Here is a 17,810-nt window from a genome sequence, read left to right on the forward strand (position 1 = left end):
ACACGTTTCGAGTGGTGACCACAGAAAAAAAACACCAACAAAAATAATGAATTCCTTCTTTGGGCTTTAACCTCAAATTGGCTTAACTTCATTTATTTCATTGCAATGCAGTCAACATGGGGTTGGGGCCACGAACGGGTTAAGATAACAAAAACAGGCGAAATTTTTCACTTTTGCGGTTTGTCAAGAGGGGTTTTAAGGAGCGAAGGGGTATTACACTTTTGGCCAAGTCGCGAGCCACAGTTAATCGCCTGAGCTTCTTGACCAGCTAAGCCTGACAAACTGACACCCTTTTTGGGGGGAAGGAGGGAGCTGCAGTTCCAGTGCTTATAAAGATTCTTTACATTGCTTGCATATATACGGATTCCTGGCAGAAAGTCGGGAGTCGGCTATAATCCTAGCAAAAAGGTGCAGGAGATAAATATGTACGATTGAAATAATAGCACAAGATCTATGTACAAGAGTATAAAATATATTATAAATTATGTATTTTCATTGAACTAGATTTCCTATATTTCCAATACTATTTCTAACATGTGGTATAAACTACAATAAATTATGTAATCATGGTTTACTTATGCTTAAAGAATACGCTTTAAAGATTTTGCAACTTTTAAAATAAATTGGAGTACTTGGATAACTGTATAATTAATGTCTCATGTGTATAATTTTTTGTTACAAGAAGTAATTATAAATCAATAATGTTATACATACATAGGTTCCTATAAATTGCAAGTAAAATGAATTGTCCTTTGTGAAAGGCATATAGTCTCTTAGATGAGCCAACAAATAACGTTTTAATAACTACTTTCCCTTCTTCCGATTTTAAGTTTCCAAAAAGACTTGTTTTGAATCAGAATTAAAGTTCGCGGGGCGGTCACGCAGTTTTGGAAGTTTGGGTGTAGTGGACACGTTCGAACCAAAGGGAGTGGAACAACCTTGGGATCGGAACTGCGACTGATCAATACTCCGCAATATAATTTCGTGGCCAGTTGGCAGCCACGATCGTGGCTCTTGGCAATCGAAGCTCTTCAGCTTGAGCATCGGCAGCATACACACAAAATGTTGCAGGAGGCCACTGAAATTACATCAAATTATGCTGAAATGCGAGCTAAATATGCGGCGGCGAATTTCGTTTTCGAGGCTACATAATTCGTTCAACTCTAAAAACTGCAGACCCATTGTGAGCTTATCGCCCGGCCAATTTCAGCATCTCTACGCGTAGTTTCTTCGGGTTTGCCTGTCTCATTTTTTCGGTGCATGTGCAGCAAGGAGCCACAGCCACAGCCACGAATGCCGTGGCACAAAATTGAGGCTGTGTATTGGGCATGAAATATTTTTAACGCTCGAATGGCAAAAGCCTCTTGCGCTCACACAGTCACACAAAATATATTTTATTGCATTTTAATGTGCCACTGAAATGGGATTTAATTGGCATTGTTGCGGTGCACATCGTGGAAACTACGTCTGCACATTGATTCCAATTTGTGTTCACGTGTGGAACCCGTGGAACGCAGTACTCACTTCCCCAACCAACCGCAATTATGGGCTCTGTTGATAAACCGAGTTAGAACTGTCGCACTATCTGCTGTCGTCAGGCTTCCATAATATAATTTCAAGCTTTCACACTTTAAAACTTTGAGAATTTGGATGTGGTACACTACGAATTTCGTAATCTTACTGGTGAGTTACAGCTATCAAGAAAGAACGAATATCAACTAAGGTTTAATGTCACTTGATAGTGAAAAATGCTATATTTCATTTACAAATTTTAATAATAATGCTTTACTTACTGTATCTAAAGAATTTTAGAGATCTAAAAAGGCAAAGAAAAAAAATGTTAAGACTTATATACAATCTTTGAAACTATAAAAGTTTGTGGTTTATATGTGACTCTATATATCATCATTTAAAATGTACTCTCCATAATATTATACTGATAAGTAATCCCTTCTTCTTCCCAATTTAAAGTTGATATAGCCGCGCACCTTCCCCATCGATCTTGCCGCGAATTTGTCCCACGGTTGGCCAAGACTAGACTTTGGACTAGTTGCGCTCAGCTGGCTCCTCCGATGAGGATCCGGATCGGGGTCTGGCGGCTGTCTGGTCGGGTTGTGTGGCGCTCCATTGGTCCCTCGGCTGTTACTGTGGGATGGATTTGCTTTAATTAAATTCATTCTCACAGTGTGTGCAACATGTGGCCGAATGGATCGCTGGAAGTTGGGAGTCAGAGTCGCCAGCGGAATGCAGCAGAGGCAGTGGAGTGGCCTGGAGTCTTCGGGCCGCAGTCTCCCGCTTCGATTCCTGCCGTCTATTGCGTAGTCACTCCTCCTTCTCCTTCTCCGTTTTGGACCCGGGTCTGGTTTTATTTCCTACCTACACTGGGGCTGGGCCCTTTAAACTCCAGCGACTTTGGCTGGGCCTCCTGGCCCTTGGTCCTCGTTCTTGGTCGTCAGCAGCAAATCAGGTTTCGCCTGCCTCCACTGACAGACGCATAAATCGCTAAAGTTCTTTAAATGCCAGCCAGCTCGGTGAAAAACTCTCCGGCAAAAAGTTATAAATGTTTCTCATATTTTTAACACCAAAACCAAAGCGATCCGAAGCTGGTTTTGCCATGGGATGGATCTCGTTTCTGCTCCTCAAGTTCTCTGTTTGATTTGACAACTTTGTTGGCATTCCCTGTGCGTTGTTTGTTCATTTGTGTTTGCCCTCGAACCTTTCCAAGTTTTCTGCTCTAAATCGGAGCAGACGGCTTTAGCCCGATTTGTTGATTTAGGTTAGGGCCCCGGGCCAAAGGTGGGCCCTGTTTTCACAGCCTCACATTCTCGTAGATTGACGAAGAATAAACCTGACAATGCATCCACAAACATATCATTAGAAGATGTTTAAGAAGGCTCAACAAGCAGCTAGAAGCACGTTGAACTTATTTTAGGTGAAGGGAACGGTGGAAAATTATTTCTTTGAAAGTTTGAATGACATTTATCTTTTTCTTTGATTACCATTTGTCTTTTTTGCAATATACTAATCATACTTTTTTTTTACAGATTGCTGCTTTTACTTACTGAATTGTTGGTAAGTTTTCTAAAAAAAAACTGTGAAACAATACATCATATCATATGCAGCAATGAATAAAAGTAAAAGACAATTAAAAACGCTACTCATTAGAAAGATTTGAGTTGAGCATTTTTCCTTCAACCTATTTATAAAAATTTCCATCGGGAAACCCATTTCAATCAGCTATTAAAGATAGAGATAATCTTATGCTCCTATTTGAAAATCCCCGGACAAATCGCACGTGTAAACAAATTATTTAAGCTAAATTGTATGCAAATAGAATTTCCTCACTTCGATCTGCACTTAACCCATGGTGAACCGAACCCCTAAGGGGTTAACCCGACCCAAGGAACCCGAGTCCACTGAACCGTGGACAAGTCGACAGCCAACAACTTTGAAGGACCACAAACAACCGGGCAAACAAAGCGAGGGAACAAGTTAACCCCGATACGAAATAAGGCGAAACAAACTGGCGGACAGACTCGCGGACAAACATCAAAAGACAAACTTGTAAGTCCGCCAGTGGACAAGGATCGGCGGATGATATTTTTTGTACCCCGTCAAATGTCACACGGTTCGCAGGAACTGGTTATCTGCTCTTTCTCCTCGCTGCATTTGAAGCTTACAAATCAATTTGAATTTTCCCTGCTGGGATGATGATTCCACAAAACTGTTTTCACAGATTTGTTTGACATTCACTTGACATGTTGCAGTCCGCCAAATGCATAAATTAAAATTCTAGTGAAGGCACAAACAGGACGGGGGCAAAAATGTTGTCCCAAAACCAAATGCTAATTAATCCCACGGCTTTCCGGGGAGGGATTTAATTCCGCTTCGATGATTTTCACACACGGGCCATCCTGTTTTCTACCTGGTCCTGATCCTGGTCCACACCTTTAACCCGCTCTACTTTTCGATTTTCCTATCCCATGCATGTAATTGCATATTGCATCAGGCATCCCTCCCCAGTTTTTGAACATAGGTAGGCGGCTAAATCTCGCCTCATTCCGGTCTCGTACATAATCTGTATTGATTTCGCACAGTCTCCACGATTTCGTGCCAGGATGTTTACCAAGATTTTTCAAGATTTCCTTGACACGCGCGGCGCATCCTCAAATGCTCCTGGCAACCCTAACCCGACCTCAAGGGAAAACAAGAGCAGAAATAATATGGAATTGTAAAAATAATAGTGACAGCTGTTACTGCGACTGCGCAACATTCCTCCACAAGGGGACCAACTGATTAGTTGTAACCGAGCAACCCTCGCCTCTCGATGGCACCCCCTCCCTTCGACTGGCTTTGCTCTAATTTACAATACCTTTTTATTTTTATTGCCCCGTGCACCCTCGACGAGGGCATGACAGCTTTGCCCAGAAGTTTAACACGTTCTGGGTGAATCATCCTACCTTAGATCAACAGCATCAAAAGGATCATTGTTTTTATTGCCCACTGATCCTTCTCTTAAAAAATGTTTGCGTTATGTTATATGGATGCATTTCAGGTTCGACGTATTTAAGTTTTAATGAAAGATAAATAAAAAGTTAATATATTCTTACTCAGGAGTTAGCTCTAAATTATAGTTTATATATAGGCACGTTATTAAATATGGTATATAAACAATTTGAAACATCCTGACCAATGGTTTGATTATACATTGTACATATAAAAATAGAATCTATATAAAAAATCATTTTTAAAAATATTCGTTGGAGACAACCCTACCTACCTTAAAAAAGGTTCACTGGCTTCCTCAGAAAAAGTTGGAGTTATAGATCAATTCCAAGTATAAATCGCCTTTAGTGGACAAGTAATATTATTATTATCTTTTTGAAGAATAAAAAGAAAATTAATCCATTTTTATGGACATTTATTACCAAAGGTATTAATCTTGAGGTTTTTAATCCCCTTTCTGTGAGAGTGTTTGCCTATTCGGCTTGCCAGCTGCCCTTATTTGCCTTTATTTTTGTTCACTCTTTTTTTTGCACACCGAAAAGTGGAATGAAAATTTGTTCACCCTATTCTCAGTACTGGCTGGCAGTTCCCCGGCTAGGGGTTGCATCTCCCCCTCTCCTGCTGGCTGCTTTAGTTTAGTTTAATTATTGGCTCAGTGCCGTGAGCGGAGCAGCCCTCGATTCGCCGGTGGTGCTGCTGGTGGTCACCCTTCTCGGCGAGAAGGGGCCATCGACTTTGCGTGGCTCTGTGGCACGGCACATGTTAATGCCTGCAGTGGACTTCGGCTCTAGCCAGCTCCCTTCGAAGTTCCCGCCCTTGCAGCACACTGGTTCCAAAGTGGTGGCTGTCCCGGCTAAACTTAAATAAGGTATAGGGGTTGGTGGTAACCCTCTCCCAGTGAACAATTAATTAGAGTTATTTCCAGCTTTCATCGGCTGGTTTCTTAAATTATTCATATAATCTTCCAACTGGATTATTAAGACAGAAAATATAAAATTCACTTGGGGCATATCAATCGCTTATTCCTATTCACATAAGAAGGGAGTATCGTTAGGTGAGAGCGCTAATTTAAAATTATTTACAATTTTTATCGTCATTAAAATGTAAATAATGAGTTGTACAAACCCACATATATTATATTTGCACTAAAGTTTAAATCTGTTAAATCAAAAGTAATTTAAACTTACACAACACAACATTATTTTATGCTACAAATCGCCTAATAACCGGAATTTGTTAACCCAAAAATTCTTTGCAAATGTCCCACTGTGCAACGATTCTGCTTTTTGTGCTACGTTATCCATTGTACGTCTGCAATTGCAGCAGCAACCACTTTCCGCTTCCGGTTGGAATTGCAGGAGGAAGCCCTGAAAGAACAACAAACACAACCAAGAGCAGAGGGAGTCGAAAACAGTCGAGTAATTCTAATACCAGATCCTTGAGGCCTCGCCTTAAAACAGAACTTCTGTTGCATTCCGGCAGCAACAATTACAGAGTGCAAATAAATGGTATGAGGTTAATACCTCAACATGCAAAATTTACCAAACAACATGAAAAGAAGTCGTGTTTTTGTAGAGGATCGAAGAATTGAATACTCTTAAAGGATATTTTTACAGAACACAAGAAAACTATATTTCTCAGTGATCCTTGCTAGGCTAAACATTATTATACCCGTTACTCGTAGAGTAAAAGGGTATACTAGATTCGTCGGAAAGTATGTAACAGGCAGAAGGAAGCGTTTCCGACCCCATAAAGTATATATATTCTTGATCAGGATCACTAGCCGAGTCGATCTAGCCATGTCCGTCTGTCCGGATGAACGCTGAGATCTTGGAAACTATGAGAGCTAGGCTATTGAGATTTGGCGAGCAGATTCCTGAGCTTCTTACGCAGCGCAAGTTTGTTTCAGTAGAGTGCCACGCCCACTCTAACGCCCACAAACCGCCCAAAACTGTGGCTTCTACAGTTTTGATGCTAGAGTAAAAATTTAAACTGAAATGAATTGTTCTCATCAATACCTATCGATTGACCCAAAAAAAAGTTTGCCACGCCCACTTTAACGCCCACAAACCGCCCACAAACTTCAAAAAATCGTAAATATGAACGCGGATATCTCGGAAACTATCAAAGATAGAGTATTGGGATTTCAGATTTAGATTCCGTAGCCTTGTACGCATCGCAAGTTTGTTATGCGAATATGCCACGCCCACTCTAACGCCCACAAACCGCCCAAGCCTGTGGCGCCCACAATTTTTATGCTAGATTAAAAATTTTAACTGAAAAGTATTGGTCTCGTCCATGCCTATCGATTGATCCAAAAAAAAATTTGCCACGCCTACCCTAACGCCCACAATGCTTAAATCTGTCTTCCGCCGGTAGGTGGCGCATTTAAATGTCGCTTTGCTGCTTGCATATCTCCATTTCCCTTTGGTCCCTTTAGCTGAGTAACGGGTATCTGATAGTCGAGGTACTCGACTATAGCGTTCTTCCTTGTTTTTTAAATAACTTTAAAATATTATTATTTTTTTAAAACAATTGCGAAGTAAATGATTAAATCAGGGTTGGTATAGGATTTAATGATATATTAATATATATCTGACAATTATTATATTAGTGTTACTATTATACCTGTATTGGTACGAGTATACCTTTAACCTTTAGGTACATTGCAGATATCCTAACGTGGTGTTTCAAAATTGAACTTGTGTGTGACCATATTCAAACCCTAGTTATCAAATATTTTTTCCCCTTTTTGATAAAACTATTACTCCACTTAATGCTAGGAAAGGTGTTCTTTATTACCACTAGGCTTAACATACCCGTTCTGAAAGCGGGACATGTATAAGAGCCCTCAAGACCCTATCAAGAAGGCAAAAAGCGCGACATTTGCGGAATGCACCCCACGTCGCACCCCCTTGACACCCCTTGGCACCCCCCGAGTTCTACCCCTGGTGCGTTCCACTTTCCTACATTCCAACAGCAGCGACTGTCTGAAGTGGATGGATGGTGGAAATCGAGGTGAGGAGTGGAAGATGTTCGGTTGCTATGAAGGGGTGCTCGAACTACTGCTACTTACTACATTTTTTTTTGGTTTTCCCTTTTAAGGGTGCTTCTTCGGGCCGTCTCTTTTGCCCTGGTTCTACACCTCCTTTTGCGCAAGAAAAGCGAACCAGGTGTAAAAGTGCGTGTGTGCTACCTTTTGCTTTTCTACTTCTGTTGCCACTCATTCTTCTTCCTCTTCCACTTCTTCATATTTTCCTTTTATTGTTTTTTTATGGGACATCTGCCACACCATTTGATTTCATTTGGATTTGGCTCACTTCCGTTTGGGATTTCCTTTTTTTCGTTCGCTCGCAAAAAGGAAGCTCCCACGCCTGGGATCCACTTGGAGCCCAAATCCCCCAATCCCTTCCAGGCTAATTGCAATCTCCTTCTCCTTCTTTCGGGCAGTGTCCTTTCCTGATCTTGTCCTGTTTTCCGTTCTTGCTTCGTAGGAAACGCAACAACAAAAGGCGCAAGAGATTTACTGATCGGCAAATTTCCAGGAATTCCGTGAATGGGAAAAACAAAAGCGCAGCGCGCACACAGAGAGAAAAAGGGAAAAAGAGTTCGGGTGAAAAAGAGAGTTCTGAGATTGTCTACCTATGAGGTACTTCCACTAAAAAAAATGTGACACATGTTATTTGTAATCAGAAAGATTTGATTTTGGAAAAGTAAATTTAAAAAAATATTTAAGAAAAATTTGATTGGGTTTCTATAAATATCTAATTAGACATTTATTAAATAGTTATGATCTATAAATTATTTCTTTGTTTGGAATGCTTTTTTTCCCGCAGTGCCCTCAACCTGAACCTGAATCTCAACCTGGGACATTTGAGGCCGCCGCTACTCTTATGAATGTACTTGGTACTTGGCCCGAAGGTTTCGGAACAGGCAACGGCAGCTTTTGTTGCCGTACCGCTCCGCGTTGCCCCGTCCCGGTCGCACTCCTTGGCCGCCGGCTCCTCTCGTTATTGTTACTTAAAATAGCTGAAATGAACGAAAGAAGAAAACGTGAGGCGAGCATATCCCAAATTTGAAAACCGGTGTAGCCTGAGCCACAACCTCTGCCGCAGCCGCAGCCTCAGGTTCAGGTCCAAGTCCCGGCCCAGACCAGATCTTTTCAGATCAGATCGGCCAAAGGTAGTCCAGGTAGCCACCACCTCTATCTCTCTCACTCGGCTCGTCCTTTCTCTTTTCTCTATGTTTAATGATCCCAACTCCAATCGGTTGTTATTAATAAAAGCCGGGAGGTATCTGGGGTTCAAATGATGGGCAAAGTTGAATCGATAGTAATAGAATAGAATGGAATATAATCTTGTTATAGTAACCAATATAAAATGTTCAAAAGTTACTAGCAAAAGTTCAAAGAATGTCACCATATTCTGGCAATATTATATCTATAGACAACAAAATGAATTACGATTTATTTTTTAAAATTCAAAAAATTATTGATTTTAATCGTAGTTGCTTTAACTAATTTTGTTAAAGTACACTGAAACAAATTGAAATTTCGTTTTCCCTATCTATTCAACAGATGTTTGAGTATGGTAAAAGATTTGTAGATAGTACAACTTTCTCTGGGTTTCGCTGGATCCACAAGTGACACCAATTGATCGATGGTATATTCCAGTAGTTTCCATTGTTTTTCCAACTCGGAACCCTCTCAGATCCTCGAGATCCCTTAGCCATTGCAGTTCTTATACGATCCTCGCTCAAGGACCGACCCTATCCTGTAAGGATCGGCCTGACCCCTGAGAGCCTGGTGCCATCTGTAGGAATGTCTGTAAGATCCTTCGCTGCGTTTATTTTTCTTTCTACTATGCCAACTCCCCTTTTCTTGCTTGTGGCATGCGCTAAGAAGGTTTGTTTGCATCGGTGTTTGTGTGTGTCAGCGGCAGTCAAAGCCATAAAGCGACAGCTGCAAACTATTTTCCTCTTCCTACCTTGATGTTTCATGCATATACATCGCAGCAATACGTCAGTCAGACCCTCTGTCAAACCTCATCGAACCCCCCGAGTGCAACACGAGCTCGTCTCTCTCAGCTCAGTTCAGTTCAGTTCAATTCCCTGCTCCTGCTCTCTAGCTCACCTCATCGCGGTGCAATGTCCTGGGCAGTCTGTACTACCCATTTATATCCTGCAGGACCTGACAGTTATGGGATGTACAGTAGAGGCATCGTAGTGTTGTAACTTTTATTATAAGTGGGTTCTACATGGTCCCCCGAAAAGGGACGGTGACAAGTGGGTGCCAGACAACGACAAGTCAATCTCCTGTCGCACATCCTCATATCCGACGGCGTCTGCGGCAACTTTCTCCCGCCCTCCTTTTTCTGCAAAATCAGCCATAAAGTGATTATATTTTAAAATTGCTTGCTCACCCTTTTCTCACACACAAAGCATCCTTGACAGTCTCCCCAACACATTATATTTAATTTAAAAAGTTTAAAGGTCCGTTTATTTTATCCAAATTTCTGCGGAATTTTCATACTGATAAACTATAAATGATGTAATATAGAATAAAATAACCACATTTCTAAATAATACACTCTTAAATATTTTTACAGTCTTTACGTAGACGAATTTTTATTATTATTATTAATGTTAATGTTAAATAATAAAATACTTTGTATGGGACTTAGTTTCATTCCTTGACAACAAATTGTTAAAAACAAATAATAAATAACCAATGGATTCTGATTGCTAATCTCAGAATTTTGAGAGTACTGAAGAAGGTTCTCTGTATAATTTATTTTTTGTGTGCAATCAAAAAAGGGGACGTGTCCTGTTCTCTCCCTGTTATTAAGTCAGTACCGATTGTGCGATTTTGTGTGATTTTGGTTCTGCGAATCTGCGCCTCTGATTTCCGGTTGATTTGGACTTCTTTTGTTGGATTTGCATGACCATAAAAGCATTATTCCTGCTTGTTATTCAGCTGACTTGTAGTTGCTGTTAAGATCTTCTGTTCTGGGGTTCAATGGACCTAGACCTAGCCGAGCAATTAGCACCTGTCAACATCATGATGATCGCAGTAGTAGTGAACGTCCAGAAGAGACCTTTTCAGGTCAGACAACTTTTGCTGGTAGTAAGTACGATAAGTAACTCTCACTGGAGATTCCCTGGCTGTTTCCTTCCCTTTTACACAATCGCTTTCTCTCTCTTTGCACAGAGAAAAAGGCGAACAAATTGTTTTAATAATTATGAAGTGCCGAATAGCACAAAGAACTGCTTTGTATTCATAAATTAGGTACCTTCGTTGCCTTAAAGCTCAAATAGTATTCCAGAATATCTAAAGTTTGGGGTTGAATTTAAGACAATCTTTTCTGATGTTCAGTTCTCAACTCTACTCCCAACTGTTTTATTAAACAATCCTTTAAATCGTATCTCAATTATTTTATATTTTTGTATTCAATTCTTCATGACCCATAGAACAAACTTTTTAATATTTGACATTACTTGTCTTGATGTTTTTGTTTTCTCTGAGTGTATTCCTCGAGAGGACCTTTTGGAAATATTATTTCTCCAAGTGCCTCCATCCATATTTCCTGCTTTTTGGCTGGTTTCGGTAGTTGGGTCATTTAGTCAATCAAGGATTTTGGAACAAAAGGCTCTAGAAATCCCTGTCCAGACGTCTATTGTTTGATGTCCATGCCACCACGGTGAAAAGCTCTCTGCATTATCGTTCCCTTTCATTTGTGCCCCTCTTTCTCTCTCTGTTCCTCGATAAGGCTCTCCGATCTGGATGCATTATCCTCCCTTATGGGTTTTGTTACCCCGCTGCATTCCTTTTCGTTCGCCCCGTTACGAATTCTCTCTCTGGTACTCCCCTAAGCACTCGCACTCGCAGTCATGATCTGATCCGATCCCCTGCAATTGCATTCCTGTTTCTGTTGCTGTGCTCTCTCCTCTCTTTCTGCTTCTTCCTTTTCGCCCGGTTTTTCGAAATTTGTTGTGGCAAGAAAGAAGTACGCAACATTTACGAATCGAACGCAGCAGAAAGTGGAAGTGATCAGCGGATCTCCCGGATCTTCAGATCACACATCGTTACTCGCGTGTTGATTGTTTCTACCTTGTTATCGTAACAACTTTATTTCAAAAAGATATCACAACTAACCCAAGTGAACCCAAAAATATTAAAATGGAAAATTTCAAGAATACCTAAAGTTTTGTTAAACGTATCTGCAAGATACGGAAGATAAACACCCGCTTACAAAGTGTTCTGTTATGTTATAACCCACAAACAAACATCACTGCCAATGTTTCGGATTCCGAGGATATTACTCAAAATCTAAAAATCATGACTACTATATAACACCATCAAAAATATTATAAAACCCAAAAAATCAAACACCAAATTTTGTTTCAATCTATGCAATACTCAAAATTCATTCAAGTTTTCTATTTGTTATTTATTATTAAAAATTTCACGTGTTAATCAACAAGTTTTTCTTCAAAATCTCATTACTTTTTAAGTGTTTCTGTTCTAAAAGTTATTTCCCAATTGTTCTTAATCTTTTAAAAATCGTTCTTTACGTTATTTCAACTATTCTTTTAATATTATCTAAACAAAAGCCAAATTCTTTTAAAGCAAAGTAACGCTTATTTATTTATTATATATTACTATTAAATTTGATTTAAGTATTTCGTAATTTCCATACCTTTTTTAAACTTAAATTATAAAATACTATAAACGCCAATTCAAAATTGCTGCTGCCAAATAGACTCTTTGGATTACATTCTAAAATTGCTCCATCAAGGCTTCAATTGTGTAAGTATACATAAATATGTAGAGAAAAATCTATTGTTATTTCTATTTTCTACCGAATCAACTTTAATGTTTTTGGTAATCGAAATTGAATATGAAAAATACTTATGTTCAGAACCTTTTGTTTTCCGCCCAAGTTTATTTTATTTCTTTACACTATTTGTTGGTGTTTCCACTTACATGTAAATGTATAATTAAACATAAATAGGAATTCCATTCTGTTGGTAGCAATCTTGTGGCCTAGAGAACGTTTTATAGATAGACATCAAGAGAGAGGGAAGTTCATTGAACGTGATTCGGTAGAATCGAAAACAGCTAAAGCCGAGACCAAACTCAAAACCCATAACCGAAAACCGAGACTGTCTAACCATATAAGTCGGTAACACAATGTGTACGTTTGCAGAGTATCTGTGAGTTTGTTGAGTAATCGTACTCACAGTTAGGGCGGACAGGTAGTCCACTTTAGGTATTTCTCTCTTTCCCACACATGGGGCCTCAGTTGAGATAGTGTTGGAGGGGGATGTGGGGTGGGGATCCGGTGGGGTCGCACGTCTCAATGTCGATCGTTGAGCAATGTGATTCGTAATTCGTAGTCATTGTTTTTGCTTTTTGTAGTTTTCCTAGCCGCCTAACATTCAATATTCGTGGACATATGTATGAATAGAGTCAACAGATAGAGGGTATATTTATGGAAAAGAAAATTTGTAAGTCATTATTTGGTTTACCAGGTAATTGAAGGTTTTGTGCTTAAACTAAGCAGATTATTTAGCGACCATAATAAAAGTAAAGAGGTCAAATTTGACCTTTTAGACTTATAAGTATGAGATCCATTTTTAAAAGATTTCTTAATTTTCCCTATATCTTTCCACTGACTCATAGTCGGCTCAATCGAGAATTTTCCACTTAAATGGTGTTTATTGCCTAAACGTAATGTCTGTAAAAATGATTACCACTAAAATCAAATTAATTTTTAATTTGTGTAAAGTAGTAGTAGTAAAGAAAACGTTGCTGGTGAAAAATTTAAACCAGTTCGAACTGGGAATGAAAGAGAGGGTAAGGTGCTGACGTCTAGGAAAACTCAAGTGGCGAAGGAACTTCTCTGCAACGACACAATCAATTTCGTGGAAAATCTCCAGGATGTGCCGCAAGATGTTCAATAAATGTTCCTTGCAGTCAAACGGGTGGGGAAAAAGAAAACGTAAGAAGCCTTACATTGCAAAAAATATACATACATTTAGAACATAAATTTAAACAAATTACATTTAAAAACATTAACAAAGCTTTTGTTCTAGGAATTATCACTAGCATGTCATATACAATTTATGGTTAAAATATATTACCAAATATTAAGAAGAAGGTCTTGTTTTAGGAAATATTAAAACCTTAAGATAAAATATGTCAGAAAACTTTTATTTTAATTTTTTAGTCAAACTAAGCTTGATTTTTAATAATATATCATCTTCAAAACATAAACAATTTCAAACATATGTATAGCACCTTACCAGTATACTACAAACAATAGATGTTATATATAAGTACCGGAAAATATAACATTCAACATTTTATTCTCGTTCTGAAAGCGAAGGACTTTTGGTTCTCCAAGTGCACTTTAAAAGCTGCTGCCTCTGAATGGAAAACTCCACCCCATGGCTCTAAAACTCTGACTGACATTCTGTCAAACAGGCGGCGACGTCGACGTCAACTTCAACAGTCGTCTCGTTCCACCTACCTCCCTGGCCACCCGTCCACCCCGCACTCCTCCCCCTTTTTGTTTCACTTTTATTTTCAAATTTGAATATCGCGCCGTGGCTTGAGATTCTCAAGTAGTTTTCTGCTGATTGCATTCCATGCCGGCGTCGTGGTTTCCTCTTCTTGCCGGCAACCCCCTCCGTCGACCACTCTCTTTCATTTCCCATATGTCTGGCTCTTCGGGGGCAAAAGGAGGTGGTGGTGGGGGATACGCCCTGGTACTATATACGATATTTGCACCCCACTAGAGGCAAAGGGGTTGGCTGCGATGACGTTGATGAGGAAGGAATTGCAGGGCGAAAAGGATGAAGGATGAAAGGGGAGCGATGCGATGACGAGGTTGACGAGGAGCCTGATGAATGCCTGACGCAGTTCCTTCGGGCTCTCAGACTCGAAACGCTGCCGGCCAAATGCGTCTGGGTTGGAAATTAACCAATAGGATAAATGGTCGAGGGGGGCAAGTCACAGACTTTTCGTATATCACCCAGAAAAAATATGTAATAGGTTTATGCTCAAAATCGAATTATAAGGAGAGAGATTGCCAAATAATTTGAATTAAAAAAAAGAGGTTTTTTTTTAAACTAAATTACCGGTTAGTAATTTAGTAAACTCAGACTTTATATTTCCTTATGAGTACCGAAAGTAAAATAAAGTGTAGCATGCTTTTCAGGGAAAGTTAATGATCTAACCGATTTGGTTTATTTTTGCTGTATGGTGAAAACAAATAAAACTAGTGGTCTTTAGAAAATTGTATACTCATATCTTTTAAATTAAGAGCACAGTAGATTGTTAAAGGGAAAGATTTTGTTTAAGTACTTAGTAGTAGGTTGGCAAAATATAGAAGACAATAAAACATGCAGTTATATTATTCATAGTTCAATAAACTTCTCGAAAGGTAAAACTAAAATGATATACTGAAGCAAAAAACAATAATATTTATAATACCTAAAATTGTTATTTTCTTTTTATTATACCCCCATAAAACACCATAATATTAACGCCCCTGTTACTCCCTCTAAAATTGCAAAAATGTCGCAAGTGTCTAAGCTGAATTTTTGGCAATGAGTTCATTGATCTAAGCCCAAAAGGAAAAACATCTGCTCAAATATATGCGCAGCGCTTGTGTTGAGCGTATATCTATGCCACCCCCTCTCCCGTTTCCCTTTGCCCACCCGTAAATGTTTATGATATGACATACGGGAAAAAATCAAGCAAATTATGGTAAATACGCCTCTGGAAACTCACGCCCCGCTTTTGGGTTCTGGAATGGGCAGAAAACGGATACACAGATACTCACGAACAACGAACAAATATAAAGAACAAGAAACAGAGCCAGGCACTCGCACACGCATTTCCAGTTAATTAAAAGTATTTATGACACTGCGCACATAAAATGTCTTCCAAAGTACAAAAGTCCACCCAAGGATCGTGGGAAGTTCCCGTTCGCTCTCTTCTATAAGGCAAGGAAAAAACATCTTGAGGAAAAAATGGTTGGAAAAAAAAATGAAGCATAGAGATACTCTAATTGCATAGCATATGCAGAGAAAACTGGAGGGGGTGCCAGGGGCCAAAGTTCCTCTCTTTTTGCGGCTGCGAGGGGTGATTCTCCCTCCTCTTCTTCTTGTTGTCTGGTGGTCTGGTTTATGGGAAATGCGAAAAAAATCACACTCACGGATTTGTCAGTCTCCTCGCCTCCCCAGCCAAAAAACCCAAAGGATAACACAGCTTCGAGGACTCGAAAAAAAAACGGATCCCAAAAAACTGCCTAAAAAATTAATAGAAATCGAAAACTGGAAAGGAGATTACATTTTTGCGCTCTTGTGGGGTGATGTTTCTCAGTTTGTGGCTATGGGAAAGACTGCGAAGATCGCCTGACAAGTTGTACAGATTTTAGAGATACATTTGTGCATACAAAGCCAGGAATGAAAATAGAAGCGAGCATGAGCTGTAAATATTTAAACAGATTGCTGTTAAAAATAAAAAAGGTCAACGTTTGCTTGATTTTAATAGAGCAGTTCTGAATATTTGTTTGGTAACTCCAAAAATGTTTTAGCTTTATAGTAGTTTACCAACGTCTGGAGAATAACAAACAACAGAAGAATAGAATGTTAAATATTTTGACAAGTTTCTTTAATCAGGTCAGCAAAATAAATAGGTTAACTCTAGAATTCACAAAGAACTGTTAAGAAAGGTGATTTGATAGAACTGTATAAAGTAAAGAAAGATATTGCAATAAAAGGTGATACACCCATTAATTGGTTACTTCCTTTTAAAACTAAGCAGTTTCATATATGTACCTCTCATTATATAAATAAATAACCGAATAAGTTTAGAGATAACAGTAAATCGAGGGTTAAGCATATTAATGAGTAAACAGAGTTCAGGTGATGTCGAAATGTGTTAAAGGTCCATATGATAGCTATATAATGGCGATGTGATGGATCAATTAGTTTGTTATTTACTCTTATAACTAAGTTCTTTCATATCTATACCTCATAATAATTTAAAAACTAAGCGAATAAGTTTACCTACAGATAGTAGTAAATAATAGGTACTGCATAGTAATGAATAAACTGGGTTCAGGTAATGTCGCAATATGTTATAGATCCATTTAAAGGCAATTTCCGGCCTAAAAAAATGACCCCCTTGATGGGGTCTGAAAATCGGCAACGCTGGGGTGCTGTTGCAACTAAAACAATGTCGTCACTGCAATGCAATGCAACACAACTTGGCACACAACTGATAAAGATAAAGGAGATGAGGGTGGCAGAGGGGGGAGGGGGATGGGGAAGGGGAAGCTACGGCAAGGGGGTCTCTGCCACCGCCTCTGCCGATGTGGGTGCGGTAACAGCGACGTCGGCCACTTCCGTCTGAGCGATTTTTAGCCGATTTGTAGCCGGCAAGCGAAAGAGAGCGAAAGGGGATGGGGCCAAGAGCAGAAGCCGCTCTCGCCGAACATTCGAGTCTGGCTTCCACATGCCACATGGGAAAAGGAAGAAGAAGCGCCACTCGAGTTCCACTCTCTCGCGCTTTCGCTTTCCGCCCCCCTCTTTCTCACACTCTTTCTCTCTTTCTCAGCTGATGCCGCTAATTCGCTGCAATTAGCAGGGTTTTCTCATTTTCAAGCTTCAGTTTTATGGAAACGGAAAAATGGTAAAAATTTTAAGGGGTTGTACAAAATTATGGAAAGTAAAAAGCTTGCTATAGCGAAACAGCAAAATATGAAATAAGAACTCCATATCATCTAAATAAAGGTGTTTCGGTTTATCTATTTAACCTTTTAACGGTTTTCCTGCTTAGGAGTTATGTTGATAAACATGTCATCTATTTTAAAAGGTTTTGTTTATATTAAAAATTTAGGAATTTAAAATATTTTTATACTTTAAATCTTTTAAAAAATTATATAAGAAACTGTTTTATTGTACCCTTATTTTAAAGAGTAATATAAGTATGAACTATAAAATACTAAAATTCGTTAGCAGGGAATTCGATATTGTTTTACTTATATGTAAATCAGCTTGCTACATAAAAATATAACAATATATTCGTTAACTTTTGATTTGATAACCCACAGTAATATCGTATCGGTGTTTGATCAGTTTTTCTCCACTCAAACCCACGTTCCACTCTACCGCTCTCTCTCGCTCCCCGTGTAGCCAGCGCTCAGCTGCTGACGCCGCGAATTCGCCGCCACAAGAGAGACAGCCTTGGCTTTGTGGCTCTGTGGCCGCTCTGCCGCTGTTATTCGCTG

The 17,810-nt window shown here is 39.3% G+C and overlaps 1 protein-coding gene across 1 annotated transcript in view; it reads left to right on the forward strand.

Annotated features, from left to right (window-relative positions):
* LOC119559878 (transcription factor E2f1) overlaps positions 1-17,810 on the forward strand; it is a 46,609-nt gene that overhangs the window by 15,547 nt on the left and 13,252 nt on the right. Inside the window, exon 2 of the mRNA XM_037873012.1 lies at positions 3,045-3,072. The gene's annotated coding sequence lies outside the window, so the exon portion shown is untranslated. The remainder of the gene's footprint in view (positions 1-3,044; positions 3,073-17,810) is intronic.

This window comes from Drosophila subpulchrella, unplaced genomic scaffold, assembly GCF_014743375.2.
Source record: "Drosophila subpulchrella strain 33 F10 #4 breed RU33 unplaced genomic scaffold, RU_Dsub_v1.1 Primary Assembly Seq354, whole genome shotgun sequence".
Lineage (NCBI taxonomy): Eukaryota > Metazoa > Arthropoda > Insecta > Diptera > Drosophilidae > Drosophila > Drosophila subpulchrella.